This window comes from Mauremys mutica, chromosome 3 (assembly GCF_020497125.1).
Source record: "Mauremys mutica isolate MM-2020 ecotype Southern chromosome 3, ASM2049712v1, whole genome shotgun sequence".
NCBI lineage: Eukaryota > Metazoa > Chordata > Testudines > Geoemydidae > Mauremys > Mauremys mutica.
The window spans coordinates 195,661,332-195,678,862 of record NC_059074.1 but is presented as its reverse complement, the minus strand read 5'-3'; the positions used below and the strand labels follow the sequence as shown (position 1 = coordinate 195,678,862).

General features: G+C 45.3%; 1 protein-coding gene across 6 annotated transcripts in view; it reads right to left on the bottom strand.

Annotated features, from left to right (window-relative positions):
• LOC123366575 (WD repeat containing planar cell polarity effector) overlaps window positions 1-17,531 on the bottom strand; it is a 243,775-nt gene that overhangs the window by 206,471 nt on the left and 19,773 nt on the right. For 4 of the 6 annotated variants that reach the window (XM_045010175.1, XM_045010178.1, XM_045010180.1 and 1 more), the window contains exon 2: window positions 15,696-15,760. The exons of the other annotated variants lie outside the window; for them this stretch is intronic. The gene's annotated coding sequence lies outside the window, so the exon portion shown is untranslated. The remainder of the gene's footprint in view (window positions 1-15,695; window positions 15,761-17,531) is intronic. 6 annotated transcript variants of the gene reach the window in all.

Sequence of the window (17,531 nt, the reverse complement as noted above, 5' to 3'; positions counted from 1 at the left end):
AAAGGTGTTTTCCTAAAATGTCCCTTAAAAGTTGTCCATTATTTTTCATGCGGCTTTCCCTTATTTCCAACCAACAAAGGCGGTCACCCTAGGCCAGGCAACGGAACTGAGAACAGGGAGCCTGTCTCTTCTGGATTCTCAGTAATGCCCCCCTCCCCACACCCCACTCCCACACTCAAGCAGCATCCAGAAGGAAACCTTCTGATTCAAATGCAGAGGAGACAAAAGTTAGACCAGGTAGGAAGGAAAGGATTAGACTGGGACTGATGAGGCTGGCACTGGAGGGAGACATTGAGGCTGGCTGGGCAAGGAGACTGGGGCTGAGACGGAGGGAGGGAGAGACAGACTGGCGGCTGGGGGGGAAAGGGGAAGGTTGGGCTGGTGGGGCTAGGAGACTGGGACTGGGAGCTAAGGGGAGAGACTGAGGCTGGAAGCTGGTAAAAGAGATAGGGGAGGGGGAACTGACAGCCAGTTGGCTTGGTAGGGGGCAGACACTGAGGAGGAGTTCAGGGGAGGAAGCAAGACTGGGGACTGTCTGAACAAGGAAAGTGGGACTGGGAATCAGTATGGGAGGGAACAGGGACTGGGTGGTGGGCAGACAGATCTGACAAGAAGCTGAAGTGTGTGGGGGAAACTGGGACTATCTGGGAAAATAAACCAGGAAAAGGGGTGGGATGGGCACAAGAAGCCGTGGGGGGGGGCTTGCATTGGGTGAGGAGCCTGGGGTAGAGGACTGGAACTTGGAGCCAGTGGTGAGTGGCTGATCTGACAAGGAACTGGGAATCCTGGACAGTCTGGGCAAGGAAATTAGGCACAAGGAGTTGGGGTATGGGTACGAATTGGAATAGGGTGGGTGAAGAGACCAGAATTGGGTGAGAGGAGAAGGAGAGACTAGGAGCGGGGTGGGGACAGGGACTCATACAGTGAGCTCAGAGTGGAAGGCTAGGACTGACTGTGCAAGAAGGCATAAGAATGGCCATGCTGAGTCAGACCAATGGTCCATCTAGCCCAGTACCCTGTCTCTGACAGTGGCCAGTGCCAGATGCTTCAGAGGGAATGAACAGAACAGGGCCTAACCAAAATAAGGCTGAGGGGAGATATGATTGCTCTCTATAAATATATCAGAGGGATAAATACCAGGGATGGAGAGGAATTATTTAAGCTCAGTACCAATGTGGACACAAGAACAAATGGATATAAACTGGCCATCAGGAAATTTAGACTTGAAATTAGACAAAGGTTTCTAACCATCAGAGGAGTGAAGTTCTGGAACAGCCTTCCAAGGGGAGCAATGGAGGCAAAAGACATACCTGGCTTCAAGACTAAGCTTGGTAAGTTTATGGAGGGATGGTATGATGGCATAGCCTAATTTTGGCAATTAATTGATCTTTGACTATAAGCGGTAAATATGCCCAATGGCCTGTGATGGGACACTAGAGAGGGTGGGATCTGAGTCATTACAGAGAATTCTTTCCTGAGTGTCTGGCTGGTGAGTCTTGCCCACATGCTCAGGGTTTAGCTGATCACTATATTTGAGGTCAGGAAGGAATTTTCCTCCAGGGCAGATTGGCAGAGGCCCTAGAGGTTTTTCGCCTTCCTCTGCAGCGTGGGGCACGGGTCACTTGCTGGAGGATTCTCTGCACCTTGAAGTCTTTAAACCACAAGTTGAGGACTTCAATAGCTCAGACATAGGTCAGGGGGTTGTTACAGGAATGGGTGGGTGAGATTCTGTGGCCTGCGTTGTGCAAGAGGTCAGACTAGAAGATCATAATGGTCCCTTCTGACTTTAAGGTCCCTTCTGACTCTATGAGTCTATGAACAGGGCAAAAATCTCCTCCTGTCATCCAGTCCCAGCATCTGGCACTTGGAGGTTTAGGGACATCTGGAGCAAGGAGTTGCATCCTTGACCATCTTGACTAGTAGCCATTGAGGGCCCTATCCTTCGTGAACTTATCTAATTCTTTTTTTAACCCAGTTACAGAGGCACTGCCTTTCTAATTTCCCCAGGAGTGCCTAATCCCTGCTCCACCCCAGGCCCCGCCCCCACTCCACCCCTTCCCCAAAGGCCCCACCCCACCTCTTCCTGCCCCTGCTCTGCCCCGCCCCCACTCCACCCCGTTTCTTCCCGCCCCCTCTGCTGAGCTTGCCCCGCCCTTGCTCTGCCTCTTCCTGCCTCCGCTCCTCCCCTACTGGGGGGCAGAGAGGAGCTGGCTGCCGGTGGGTGCTGAGCACCCATTTTTTCCCATGGGTGTGAGCACCTACGGAGTTGGTGTCTATGCTCAGTTACACTTTTGGCCTTCACAACATCCCCTAGCTAGACTTGGTTGACTCTGCGCTGTGTGAAGAAGTACATCTTCAGTACTTTTTACTACTTCTCTTAGTTTTCCCTCTTTCTGGTCTCTTGTTCGCCCCTCTCTTCCTGCTTCCCACTCTCTCTCTTACCTCTCCCACTTCAGTCCTCTTCTCTTCTTCCCCCTCTTAGATCCCCTCCGTTTCCTCTTCGCCCCCCACCCCCAACACATCCACATTTCTCCTTCTCTCCCCTGAGCTGAAGCCAGTCTGAAGATCCTCCCAGTCACACAACCCCCCAAGAAGGAACTATTGTTTCAATCAGTAGCAGGATGGAGAGATTGCTCACCTTGTGCAGTAACTGGAGTTCTTCAAGAAGTGTGTCCTTACGGCTGCTCCACTTCAAGCGTGCGTTTACCCCATGAGCCTTTTTGATCAGAGATTTTGGCAGGATCTGTTTGACTTGTACATGCGTCCTATACATCCTTGTACCCCATCTCAAGGATATATATCACAGCATCAACAAACAGGCTTCAGTTTCTTCTCCACCACAAAGTCCACAGAGGAAACTCTGACGCAGAGGGGAAGGAGGGTGGTTAGTTGAGCGTGAATAGGAGGATACATCTCAAAGAACCTACTGCACAAGGTGAGTAATCTCTCCTTCTTCTTTGAGTAGTGTCTTCTGGAGTGCTCCACTTAAGTTGAGTTCCAAACAATATTCCTTATCAGGAGGGAGCTTTGGAGCAGAGTCCAATACTGAAGACAAGACTCCTATACCCAAGGGCAACATCTGATCTATAAGAATGCACCACTGCATAATACTTGGAAAAGGCATGTATCACCATAAGAACAGAACATAAGAACACAAGAATGGCCACACTAGATCAGATCAATGGTTCATTTAGCCCAGTATCCTAACTTCCGACAATGGCCAATTCCAGATGCTTCAAAGGTAATGAACAGAACAGAGAAATCATCAAGTGATCCATCCCCTGTCATTCAGTCACAGCATCTTGCAGTCAGAGGCTTAGGAACACCCAGAGCATGGGGTTGCATCCTAAGTTTCCTGTAAGCTGCGTGGCTGCGCAGAAGGATATCAAGGGCTGCGCAAGTGGGGAGAGGCACCCCTCCCCCAGCCCAGCCCCGCCAGAGCTGCCAAGGAGAAGAGCCCCTCCACCAGCTCAGCCCAGCCCCACCACAGCGGCCAAGGAGAGGAACCCTTCCCCTGTCCAGCCCAGTCCAGGCCCGCTGGAGCTGCCGGGAAGAGGAGCCTCTGCCCCAGCCTGCCTCTCACCCGGCCCCGAGCTGCCATAGTGAAAAGGCTGGGGGGAGTCGTCTCTCCCCGCCGCAGCCCTGGGGCAGCCTGAACCCCAAACCCTTCATCCCTGGTCCCACCCCAGAGCCTGCACCCCTGCAAACCCCAACCCTCTGCCCCAGCTCTGAGCCCCCTCCCGCATCCCAAACCCCTCGGCCCCACCCCCACCACACATCACCTCCATACTGGTGCACATAACAAAAATAATTCTGCACATGGATATAAAAAAAATCAGAGGGAACACTGGTTGCATCCCTGACCATCTTGGCTAATTGCCATTGATGGACCTATCCTCCATGAACTTATCTAATTCTTTTTTGAACCGAGTTATACTTTGGACCTTCACAACATCCCCGGCAACAAACTCCACAGATTGCCTATGCATTGTGTGAAGAAGTACTTCCTTTTGTGTGTTTTAAACCTGCTGCCTACTAATTTCATTGGGTGACCCCTGATTCTTTTGTTACGTGGTGGGGTAAATAACACTTCCTGATTCACTTTCTCCACGCCAGTCAAGATTTTATAGACCCTTATCAGATCCCCCTCAATCATCTCTTTTCCAAGCTGAACAGTCCCAGTCTTTTTAATCTCTCCTCATATGGAAGCTGTTCCCTATCCTTAATAATTATTGTTGCCCTTCTCTGTACCTTTTCCATTTCTAATATACTGTTTTGAGATGGGGTGACCAGAACTGCATGCAGTTTTCAAGGTGTGGGCATGCCACGGATTTATATAGTAGCATTATGATATTTACTGTCTCATTATCTACCCCTTTCCTAATGGTTCCTAACATTCTGTTCGCTTTTTTGACTGCTGATGCATAATGAGCAGATGTTTTCAGAGAACTATCCACAATGACTCTAAGATCTCTTTCTTGAGTGGTAACAGCTAATTTAGACCTCATCATTTTGTATGTATAATTGGGATTATGTTTTCCAATATGCATTACTTTGCACTGATCAGGATTGAATTTCATCTGCATTTTGTTGCCCAATCATTCCGTTTTGTGAGATCCCTTTGTAACTCTTTGCAGTCTGCTTTGGACTTAACTATCTTGAGTAATTTTGTATCGTTTGCAAACTTTGCCACCTCTCTGGTAGAAGTGGTACCGAAGAGAACTGCTTAGGAGGTACCAAATTAGTATGACACACCTGTTTCCTCGCCAGTACCGAATGTAGTGAGGGAGCTACAGGTACCATCTTTTTAGAGGTAGAATGTTTAGACTCCTTCCCAATACGGTCCTGCCTCTGCAGTACTGAGGATGTCTTTGATACTGAGGCATGTTTGATACCGTGACCCCATCAAAGTCCAAGTTGCAGCCTTGCATTTCAACAATGGGAATATGCTTAAGTAGCGCCACTCAGCTAGATAGAGACTTTGTGGAATGGGCTAATACCCTAAAAGAAGGTTGTGTAATCAGCAGATTCATAACATGAAATAATAGACCCAGAAAGCCACTCGGAGACTCTCTGGGTGGAGACTGTGGACTCCTTGGACCTGTCAGCAACAGAGGTAGCCTGGGAGACTTTCTAAATGATTTGGTTGTGTCCAGATAGACGGCTAACACCCTCCTGACATCCAAGATATGGAAGGAAGCATCCTCCCTGGTCTGATGTGGTTTTGGGAAATAACTGAAGATGGATGACTTGTTTGATATTAAATTCAGATGACACCTTAGACAGAAACTTAGGATACAGATGTAATGAAACTTTGTCCTTGAAAAACAGTGTCACAGTCAGGGCCACTATTAATCTCCCATTTTCCTGACCCTTTGGGCAGAGGTGACCACCAAGAAGGCCATTTTCATGGAGAGATGAAGAAGAATTTCATAAGACACTTAAGTACTAAATTTAAGTCCCATACAAGGTGGGTTTTCTAATCTGAAGAAAAAGTTTTTTCAACCCCTTAATGAATCTCACTGTCATGGAATGAGCAGACACTGGAGAATCCCTCACTGAGGAATGAAAAGCTGTTATAGCTGCCAAGTGAATTCAGAGAATTTATAGATAGTCTTGACTTTTTTCATTCCAAGAGACAGTCAAGAACTGCAGAGCTGGAAGAACGAACAAACAAAAGATGTCACTGGTCACAGCAGTGGTGGGATCTCTTCCATTTCCGAAGGTAAGTATCTCATGTAGATCCTTTCCTGCTGGTTAATAATGCCTGTTGTACTTCTGCAGAACATGATGTCTCTATTCTGGCAAGCCATCGAGTAACCAAGCCTTGAGATGAAGAATTCCCAGGCTGCGATGGAGAGTCTGACCAGAGTCTTGAGAGAGAAGATGGGGAACGGATGGAAAACTTATCGCTGGGGGAACGGCAAGGTGCCTGGGCCACATTGGAACTATTAATATGATCTTGCTTTGTTTTGTTTGATCTTATTTACCACTCTCAATATCAAAGGTATTGAAGGAAATGCATAAAGAAGGCCCCTTGTCCATGAAATAAGGAAAGGATTCCCCAGACGGGGTCCAACCCCCATCCGAGCAAAACTGTTTGCACTTCCTGTTGGGAGTGATGGCAGCAAGAAGGTCACATCTGGAAATCCCCAAGTCCGAAAAATGTGATGGACAGTCTGAGAGTCCAACTCCTATTTATAATCTTGGAATAAGTGTCTGCTGAGGTCTACGCCATGATGTTTTGTATTCCTGGAGGATAAGCAAGTGAAATGAGGATATGATTGGCTATACAACAGTTCCATGGCTTTATTGCTTCAGCACAAAGAGAAGGAGATCCCAATGGATCTTAAGGTGGTCCTGGAGTCATGCAGCGTGCGCAGAGACTCATAGGTGGATTCAGCAAAGAGTTTTAATCTGTTAAAGGGGAGGTCTTCAACTGTATTTTGGACCTCTTCAGGGAACCCAGAGAGCTGGAGCCAGGATGCCTGATGCATCATGACAGCTGTGGAAACAGAATGAGTCGCAGTGTCAGCTGCAACTCAAGAGGCCTGCAACAAAGTTCTAGCTAATAACTTACCCTCTATAATGGACTGGAATTGCTCATGATGTTCTGTTGGAAGGTGGTCAATAAAGGGGTAAACTTAAAATAACTGGTGTGATTATATTTAGTGATAAGAACCTGGTAATTTGTGATCCTAAACTGAATGGTCACGGATGAGTAGGTGCTATGGCCAAAGAGGTCAAGGCATTTTTTATTCTTATCACATGGTGTGGATTTAGTGTGCTGCTTTCTGCCACATTCAATCACTGCTTCCACAACCAAGGAGCTAGCTGAAGGATGTGAAAATAAAAATTCAGAGTTCTTGGCTGGGACATAATACTTTTTATCAGCACACGTGCAGATTAATGGTATCATTGCCAGGATCTGCCAGATGGTCCTGGCAGGATCCAGCAGGGCCTCATTAACTGGCAAGGCCATTCGAGCACAGGGTGTCCATTGTTGGATATCTAGGAGCTCATACTGGGACTCTCTGACCTCCTCCAAGGGAATCTGTAAAGAATCTGCAATACATTTAATTAATTCTTGAAATTGTGTAAAATCATCTGCCAGAAAAGACTGAGGAGGCATAAGCACCTCATCTGGAGAAGATGAGGAGATATTCGTTTATGGAGTAGCCTCCTTATGCACTCTGGCCTCCTGCTCTTCCAGAGATTCCTGTGGTTGAGGTAGTAGAGGAGGAATAGATGGAATAAGAGACTGTTTTCCTTGGTGGTCCCCACAAGAAAGACTAGGGGCTTGTGAAAACTGCTGTTGTCAGGCAGCCCAAAAATCCCAATATGGCCACTGAGGGTTCCATAGCACATGAGAGGCGGCATCCCATAAGGCTCGAACCGATGAGAATGGGCACAAATTTGTCTCATTTGCAGCTCCTCTCTTTCCATGAAAGGGTCAGGGAAGATGTCCCTTTGTTGGTAAGTAGGGGAACCTTACTTACACTGAGATTCGGGCATCTAAAAGGAGGATCCGTGCCAAACTCAGAGGGTGCTAGAGAATCAAGCGGTACTGGGGAAAGGGCCAATCTTCCGACAGACACTTGGTACCCATTAAAAGAGGTGACTCCAGCTCATTTGAGACAATTAAGTCCTTTGAGTATCCACATTCCTGCAGTAACAGGTTAATGTAAGTTGACTTGATGGAGCAAAGTTCTATGGTCTGTACCAAGGTCAGAGACTGTTCTGGTGGGTTCCGTCTTATGAAATTCAGTGGTACCAGCTCCTTCATTCCCCGGGGCATTTTGCAATTGACAGGTGGGAGACCAGCAGGAAATAAGGAACAGCAACTGCTGCTATGCCGCTATAGAAGGCATTGATGCTCTCAAAGCACAGCAAACACTTCAAAGATACCTTTAAGCAGAATCTCACCTCATGCAGCATAAATACTGAACTTCAAAGACAGCCACAGACAGATCTGAATGCAGAGCAATTATCAATAAAAGATGGAAACACTTGCCAAGTGTCATGCCAAGTCTTCAGTGGGAGCCTGCACATTCTTGTGAGATATCTGTTTGCAATCTTATTCCTCAGGGATCAGACTGTACAGACACATGAGAACACACGTGATTCCATGACATCATTGAACACAGTGGACAGCCATACTATACCACATGAACGACAGCAGCAGCAGTGGGGCAGGAAGAACCTGCCAGAGAGAATGTCACTCAGCCCCTTGTAGTGGCCCAACCTAGGCGCCAGCCTATGACTGTTGCAAGTGTCCATATCACAAACACCACCATCAAAACAGTAGGCTTGTTGGCAATCTCAGTAAAAAGGGTCAGGATTGAATAGCCAGGGGCACTAACCAACTTCTCCACTCTTACTGACGGTCTCTCGAAACCAGTGCTTAAGCACATGGATGGGAAACTTGCATTACAACTACACATATTGCACATCTTCTTAATACAGAATCTCAACCACTTCTAGGACACTCAATCGTTTCCCAAGCACTAACTTCACATTTCATTTTAAATCACTCCTACAGAAAGTGAATTTGCCCTTCATATCAAAACATAATTATATAATACAGATTTTTTTCCACGCTTCTCAAGGCTGAGAACCATTTTTTAAACCCCTGAAAAAAGTCTCCAAGGTGTTTGGAAACACACAGGAAAACTTCTGTATATCTAAGCAGATGTGTTGCAGTGTTTTGTGCCAGATGGAGTTTTTCCAGAGTCTATGACCGTGACGATGTCTGTACAATTTATAATTTTTTGTTGATATTGTGAAGTCATATTATGAAAAACTGCTGTATTATGAATGCCTGTATGAATGTGGACCCACCACTGCTGACAGGTCCTGTAGTAGGGCCACCCCAAACAGGGGGAGTGGGAAATATTTAAGGTTAAATGATGGTACTCAGACCTCACAAAGATTATGCTAAAAAGTAGCTCAAACCTGGGAAATCTTGTTTTAGGGGGGAAAATCCAACAACAACAACAACGTGAAGGGAGGGGAGGGTGGGAGGAGCAGTGGAAACGTACCAGTATAACAAGAGAGACCAGGTGACCAGGAGGGGTTCAAATAAAGAAACACACAGGAACTGGAGGAACCAGACATGAAGAGGAAGTGTGGACAACAGAGAATAAGCTCCCAGAAACTGGGTTAGAGGTTCCAGGAGGGAGAAGTTCCCCGTGCAGGTAACAGCCTCATGGGGCAGAAAGCCTTGCCGATTTTCCTGAGCCCAGATAGCCCAAGGACTCTGGAAACCCAAGGGACTCAGACCCTAGCCCAAAGAATGACCTGGAGTAGTGAAGAAACTGAGACAGGGATATATGTACAATCTATAGTCTCCTGTGCTTTACATGATTAAGTATAAAGGAGCACATAAAGGTGTTAGACTGGGCAGAGAGAGTGAGTGTATATGTGTGTGTCGGGGGGGGACTGCTTTACAGCTACTGTGTGCCGCTCAGAAAGTAAACTGTAACCAGAAGTTTCACACATTTTGGTAGGGTTCTGGGAAAGGAGTGTGTTTCAGTCACTGTGTGTTAGCCGATGCCATATATATTTCCAAAATGCTTTATATTTAGTCTAAGTTGTATAACTATGAACTGGATTTTCAGAATGCTTTGTACTCATGGTAAACTTTATTATGGAAATGTACTAAGAGTTAAACTGTTCCAGTCTTTGTTCTCTGGATGTGCAGAATCTCTCAGAAATAAGATGTGCATTCTGTGAAGGAATGTTATCTCTAGCGCTCCATGTCTGTCACGGAGGTCGTGGAAGTCATGGATTCTGTGACTTTCCATTACCTCTGTGACTTCGGCAGCGGCCTGTGGGGCTAACCCCAGAGCTGCCCAAGCAGCTGGCTCCAGGTTCAGCTGCTCAGGTGGCCCCAGGGCCAGCCACACCAGCCACTGCTGGAGCAGCTCTGCAACCAGTCGCTGGAGCGGCTCTGGGGCCAGCCACACGGGCTGCTGCTTGGGTGGCCCTGGGCAGCTGGTGCAGCCACTGTTCCGGTGACTTTCAGCAGCTGTCCCCCAGCAGCCGCCCACCAGGACACCTCCCGCAGCAGCAGCCCCCAGCCTCCCCCACAGAGCAGCACCCCCCCCGATGCCTCCTCAGCAGGGGGCCCCACACCTCCCCCAGGAGTAGATTTAGTCAGTTATATTTATAGTATAAGGCTACGTCTATACTACCCGCCCGGGTCGGCGGGTAGCGTTCGACTTCTCGGAGTTCGATATATCGCATCTCATCTAGACGCGATATATCGAACTCCGAACGCGCTCCCGTCGACTCCGGAACTCCACCACCGCGAACGGCGGTGGCGGAGTCGACTAGGGAGCCGCGGACTTTGATCCCACGGCGTCTGGACGGGAGAGTAGTTTGGTACCTTAGTTCGACACCCCTCCGCCCGTAGTGTAGACCAGGCCTGAGTCATGGACAAGTCACAGACTGTGAACTTTTGTTTATTGCCTGTGACCTGCCCATGACTTTTACTAAAAACACCCATGACTAAATCTTAGCCTCAGTTATATGTAAATTGTGAGTTGGTACAAAGCAGTTCATGTTTTTATGGTTTAATACTACTTGTACTCTGTGGTCTACTAACATCTGGAATGTTATTGTGCATGGTTGGTACGGCTATCTTGGTATCCTGAAAAATAAGTATGAAACTAGATGAGAAAAGGGGAGTAAGGTGTATTAATCTTTTACCTGTCATAAACAAGCGGACTATAAATATAAGTCAAATTAAGCATTTGGCACAAACTGAATTACTGCAAGACCGTTCCCCAAGAGATTGTAATGGATAAACTTCTCTGTTTGTGCTATATACCTTTGATTAATAAACTGATTGAACTGAGTTATCTGACATCTTGCTGATCAATTATCTTGAATGAAAGTACTTCATGCATTTGTAAGCTACGGACTGAATTATAGTACAGGAACTTCAATCTATCATGAGTTGAATGTGGAAGCAACACAATGCTGCCAACATAAGTGCTCGGCACAGGGATTGGCGATCAAAAGCACATTACACCAATAATCAATGCTGTTCACTGGCTCCCCTACTTTGCAATAGAAGAAGTTGGCCTTAACCTATAGATACATCAATAGATCTGGCTATATCAAAGACTGCATTTCTATCCATTACTGTCCAAAATCATTCTAGAACAACGTACCCAGCAAGACCTAGAGTGGAGCCTACGAAATATCCTTATTCAAAGTCACATAAATTTGGAACCATTTACCAGAGAATTTAAGATTAAGTCAAAGACTGGTCATATTCAGAAAATACCACAAGATCGTCCTATTTTCCAAGTCCTTACTATTGTACGAGACAAGAAAACAGTAGCATGAAAAATATAATCATATTTATATTACCTGCACATTATATTATATACAAAAAACTATGTTAAAAGAACATAAGTAAGGTTTCAAAGTTCCTTGTCCAATATACTCTTTTTTCTGCTCCAGTCCAGCTTTTGTCCCCTCTGAATCTGAATCAGATGGCTACCTGCTCCATGCTGCCTGGGTACCAGTGGGGTGGGGGTAGAAGGGGAGGTCTGACTGAGACAACAGGAGAGACGGGCTCCTTGCTCTCAGATCCAGTGCCCAGCCCCACCTTACCCTGAAGAATGCTCAGTCACTCTGTGGGGGTGGCCTATGCACAGACTGGTCACTACTAGGAGTTCTGTGAGGTTTGGGCACACTCAGTTAGGAAAGAATCTTCGGACATTTAACTGTTAAAGCTGAATTCATCCCTACTGAAAATATGCAAATTGAAATTTTCAGAGGCTTATAACCGGTCCAAATGGGTGGATTTTCATGGGATGGCAAAAGATACACCCCTGCAAAATTTTGGATTGCTGCTCCAGGCATGGGGATGCTAGAGCTTTTCACAGAATTTCTCTCAATAATTTTATTTAACAAAGGCAAAAAAATATATTGTTCCCTAGACTCCTTTTTGAAAATGGTTGAACAATTTCGGCTGAAGTTTTCCAAAACAATTGCAACAGACACCTGGCATGGAAAATTTCAGTCCAAATGGTTAAAAGTTTTGCAAAGTTTTAAGCCACTGAAAACAGGGTCTTATCATGGGAAGTGTCAGGCAGCTTTAATAATAGGTAGCATAAGCACAATTGCCTATAATAAATCATTCCAGTCCACTGAGCAATATTTCATATATTTTATGAAACTGGACAATTTTTAGCATTCCACAAAAGAATGTTCAGCCTTTACTTCTAGCATTTCTTTTAATGCTGTTTCCACAGCATTACATTTCTGAAACTAATAACAGATGGAATTTTACATTTTGGTCAGTTTTTTGGCCATCCTATATGCCAATGTGCATTTTCATACTCAAATGTACAGCTTGTACTTAATATTATGGTCATAACATCCAAAAGGTATTTAAATAAATTACAGACTTGACAGGAACACAAATTCTGAGTTTAGACTATGGACAAAGTTAGTCTATTCTTCAACAATTAGAAAATGATTCCATAACCAAAATGTTGACTCAAACTTTTTTTTTTTTTAATTTGACAGTGAAATTTTATTAGCGATTTCTTCACTTTACCAATTTTACGAATGAACTGTGTTGAGTTCACAGTGACAATATATGGATGACAACCAATGAAGCAATTATAATAAATGTCTGTGTCTGATCCTTCTCTTCCAAAACATATCCTCCTGCTTCAAATAACGTGCCGTTCAAACTGAATAAACCTCAGGTGACACGAAAAAATCAATGTTTTTAGTGCCTAGGCATCTTTGTTCACTACATTAAATTGCATGTTTCACCTTTATCAGCTCTTTTGAAGAAAACATATATTTAACAGTTAAAAAAGTAAGTCCTCTTGGTTAGCAGCTATCATTTTTTTTAAAGGACCTGGGCATTTGTAAGCTGTGACAATTATTTTTCTAACAGAATCTAGATGTGGATGTCATTTGCAGTTATGTTTGCAGCTTTGAAGTCTCCTCTAGGTCTGTCATTTGGTTTAGACTATTGATGGGTGCCTGGGGTGCTTTGTCCTCTGGGATGCTATTTTCCTTTAATTCATCTCTGATTAGAAGCTATTTATGCATTTGTATCCGCTTTATGCAAAGATCAAAGGGATCAGAGATCCCTATTCTGACCCTATAATAGGCAAAAGAGCCAGGATGCGTGTTCTTATTTGGTTTCAGTGTAAATCTTAAAACTTACCTTTACACTGCTCAAATCTTGATACACCCCTAGTCGCTTATGACAACAGCTTTCTATATGAACGGGCAGTTAATGGTACAGACACTATTGCCTAAAAAATGAGTATGCTTTTCTTTTCATACACAAGTCATATCTTTGTAAATAACTTCTTAGACTGAAATCTCTGAAGATAATTATTTACCTAGTCAATGAGATTTGAGAGACTGATTATTACTAGCAATTAAAGTACAAATAAGCTCCACAGTACTACAGCATCACTGTTCATAATGCTGGCATTACACTAAAATTATGAGAACCTCCCTAATTATTAACGAGCATATTGTTCTTATGGTGAAGTACTCTTTCAACTCCTTCTCAAAAATTAATTTAGCCATTTTAAAGCTGTAATGGGGCAAAAATTGACTGTTCAACCAGTTCAAGATGGATTTTGTATTCATAACTCAAAAATGGCTTTAAAATGGACAAATAAGGAGTCTGTATTCAGTTACCATTGGTATTAATAAAAACGGAGACCTTGCCACCATCAGTACAAAAGAAACAAAAAACACAACACTAACATATTGCAATTTAAACAACAGGTATTGCTTTGGTGAAATAACCTTTTTCAGCTACAATGTAGTTGTATTTTGGCAGACTTGGTACACAAGCACAGCAACTGTGTAGATAAAGAAAATTCCAAGAACTGTATTTTCAAACAGATGCAAGCATGTCGTGTACTACTCCTTGGGGAATTCTGTACCACTGCACATGCACAGAATTTATGTCCCCCGCAGATTTCTTTGCTTCCCTGCAGAAAACTGACCTCCCCCCGCAGCATTTGAAAACTGACCTCCCCCACACTAAGCCCTCTCACACCCAGACTGCCCTGCTGAGCTCTATCCCCCCAACACCCAGACCCCCACAATGAGCCCCAACCACTTCACCTGGACCCCCCTGCAGCATCCCATTACTGTTGCACCCAGAACTCCCCCAACAAGCCCCCGTGCATCCAGATCTCTCCACACATGGAACCTCACTGAGTTGCCCGCACCAAGATTGCCCCATACAGAACCCTTTTCAACCCACACCAGGATCTCCTCCACACTTGGACCCTGTCGGGCTGAGCCTGCCTGCCTGCACCTGGCACGGAGGGGCAGGGCCCTGGGATGTTTCTGGGGTAGGCCCAGTCCTTGCGCTGTGTCAGGGTTGGGTGCAGCCTCACTACTGAGTCTGTGTCCTAGGGGGGAGCTGCTGATTGATAGCCCACCTCTGTGCAGTCAGTGACTTGTGCTTCCCAGTGCCATACTGGAGCCTCCACATTTATTTGACAAATAAAATTTGCAGGATTTTTAATTTTTTGGTGCAGAATGCCCTCAGGAGCAGTGTACAGAAACATCATCTCTTTTTCCTTCTGGTCAATGGGGGCTATACAACTCAGCCGCCTCATGGCCTGATTCTAGTTGGTGCTAGGGCAGGGGTTCCCAAACTTGGTTCGCGGCTTGTTCAGGGTAAGCCCCTGGTGGGCCACGAGATGCTTTGTTTACCTGAGCGTCCGCAGGTACGGCTGCTTGCAGCTCCCAGTGCCGGGGTTCGCCGTTCCCGGCCAATGGGAGCTGCGAGCGGCCGTACCTGCGGACGCTCGGGCAAACAAAGCATCTCGCATCCTGCCAGGGGCTTACCCTGAACAAGCCATGAACCAACTTTGTGAACCCCTGCGCTAGGGCCTATTGTTTCCTACCTGGTCTCCTTGTCCTCAACTGAGAGCCAGGGCATGGGGACCTGTGAAGACTGCAGTCAAATCCCTCTGTGGAGGAAGAGCATGATACCCTATATTTGGAGCACCTGGAACCCCTTTGGGGGAATTTTTCTGTCAAAATGTATCATAAGTAGGTGCAAACTATTCTGACTGGTTTGTGGACTGACAAAGAAGGAACTGGGGCCCATTTGATGGGAGGAGTCTGACACAGGGCATCAAAATTCTTCAGGGTTCCAACTAACCAACAATTAACTGGAGGTCAGGAGGACCACAGATCCTTACATTATAAACCAAAGTCTAGGCATGCAGAAGGCCTTGCTTTCCAAAAGGTTCTGGAAGACTGCAGCACAACCGCCTGGATCCCATGGGTGGGAATATACAGAGGAAGAATCTCCAGCTTTGCCAGACAACCTCAACAGTACAGTTATGAACTTCATGCAAAAATCGGCAGCACTTTTAGTATCTGGGGGCAGTGTAAAATAAACGGAATTTTATATCACCCTCAGATACAAGTACGGTAGTGTTCTTATTTAATTCAATAAAATCTCTTTTTTCCAGTTCACCTGAATTTTTCACAGGATTTCCAGTTTGCCTCTTTGGAGTGCTGCAGAAACTAGGGGTCTTGGTTATAGACTTTAGGGTCACTTTGCCACACAGTACATAGAAGGATATGACCACGATTCTCTAGCCAAAGAACAAGTGTTGCACAAGCAAGAGCAGTCAAAGCTCCCTCTCAACACCTGGCCTACGTACCTCTACCCTGATTTGCAGGGACCACATCTAGGATTGAGAGGACAGCTTCATTTCAGGCCTCTGCACTAAGAAAACAAACAAAAATAAACTGCAATTAGTTTCAACTAATTTTGTGGACGTTATTCCACTGTAAACGGGACTGAGACCACTAAACTTATTTCGCAGATCAGCATACAGTAACAATTTTTGGTCCTTACCTCTCTTAACTAGATCTGAAATACAGACCTAGAGGTGAAAGGCTCATACTCTATGATCTCTTAACCCAGGGGTCTCAAACACGCGGCAGAGTTATTTCCTGGGGCCCACCATAGGTGACGACTCCATGGGCAGTCAAGCTCCAAACAGCTGTTTGGTGGTGCTTAGGACTTTCCAGGAGGGAAGGGGGAGGAGCAGGGATGTGGCGCACTCAGGGGAGGAGGCGGAGAAGAGGCGGAGTTAGGATGGGGACTTTGGGGAAGAGGTTGGAATGGAGGCAGGGAAGGGGTGGGAAGAGGTGGGGTAGGGGTGGGGCCTCATGGAAGGGTGGAGTGGGGGCGGGGCCAGGGGTAGATGGGGCGGCTTTTGTATCTTTGTATGAAAAGGTTTCAGTGATGCGGCCCTCGGGCCAATGTACTAGTCCTCATGTGGCCCTCGTGGGGATTTGAGTTTGAGATTCCTGTCTTAACCCATCTAGGCCCCCAATACAGATGGTTTAAAAGGGAAGCTAATTCAAAGGGGGAACTTATGTTAATAGCTAGCAGGTAATGTCTTCAATACTGTCTTTTTGGACAGTGTTTTTTATTTTATTTTTTATACTTTTTATTACGCGTCAGACCGCATTATTGTTGGCATTTAACTAGATGGCCTTATTACAACAGAAAACATAAACCTGGGTGAGGTCAACCCTTTTAAGGTTTTGATTAAAGAGACCCTAAATATTGGAGGATGAAAGATGCTTAAGTTGTCTCTTTTATAACAAGTACTGTCTTCACGCCTGTGTTCTTCTTTGTAGCTTTTGCATTCACTCCGGGAAACATCAACCTGTCACCACGAGATTGGTTGTGCAGATTTAAACAGAGGACGGCCTTGCAAAGAGCAAATGGCAACTTACAACCTAGAACACTTACAGCTATACAGCAGCTCGGATATTCACACACTGGCATGACCCAATACAACTGCAAAAGCCGACAGAGAGAGCACGCAGGGGTTTTGTGCAACACTGAATGTTTTATAGTTATTATTATTTTAAACAGGGCTTTGGACTTGGAGCAAATATCAAAAACTGGATAGAAGCATTATATCATAGCCCAGAGCCTGGTGGAAGTTAACGGGGAGAGATGGGAGTTATTTTCCACTATCACAAGCTGCAAAGCAGTTGCTCTGATCATAGAATTAAAAAAAAGAGTAGGCCAGATACTCGCTCCAATGAAGTCAATGGAGCTTTGCCAATTGCTCCACTGAAGTCAATGGAGTTTTGCCAGTTTACACCAGTTGAGTATCTGGCTGAAATAAATTTATAGAAGATACATTGTCATATAAGCTTTTTAAAAATCTATATGTGCTAATTAGAGTAAGAAACCTAAGGCTTTCTCTCCTGTCCACAGTAAAGAAATTGAGCTCTCGGGCAAAATGTCTGGATTTAACTCAAATTATAAGAAATCAGAGGCCATAGGGATAGAACTACCACAGGCAGAGAAAATGCAATTAGAATAGCTTTTAAATTTAAATGTGCAAGGAAACTGATGAGATACTTAGGGGTGAACATTCCAGCCCAAATGGAAAAACTACACAAAGAGAGAATTATATGCTGCTTTTAGGGAACATCAAAAATTACCTTGCAAAATAGATAAAATTTCA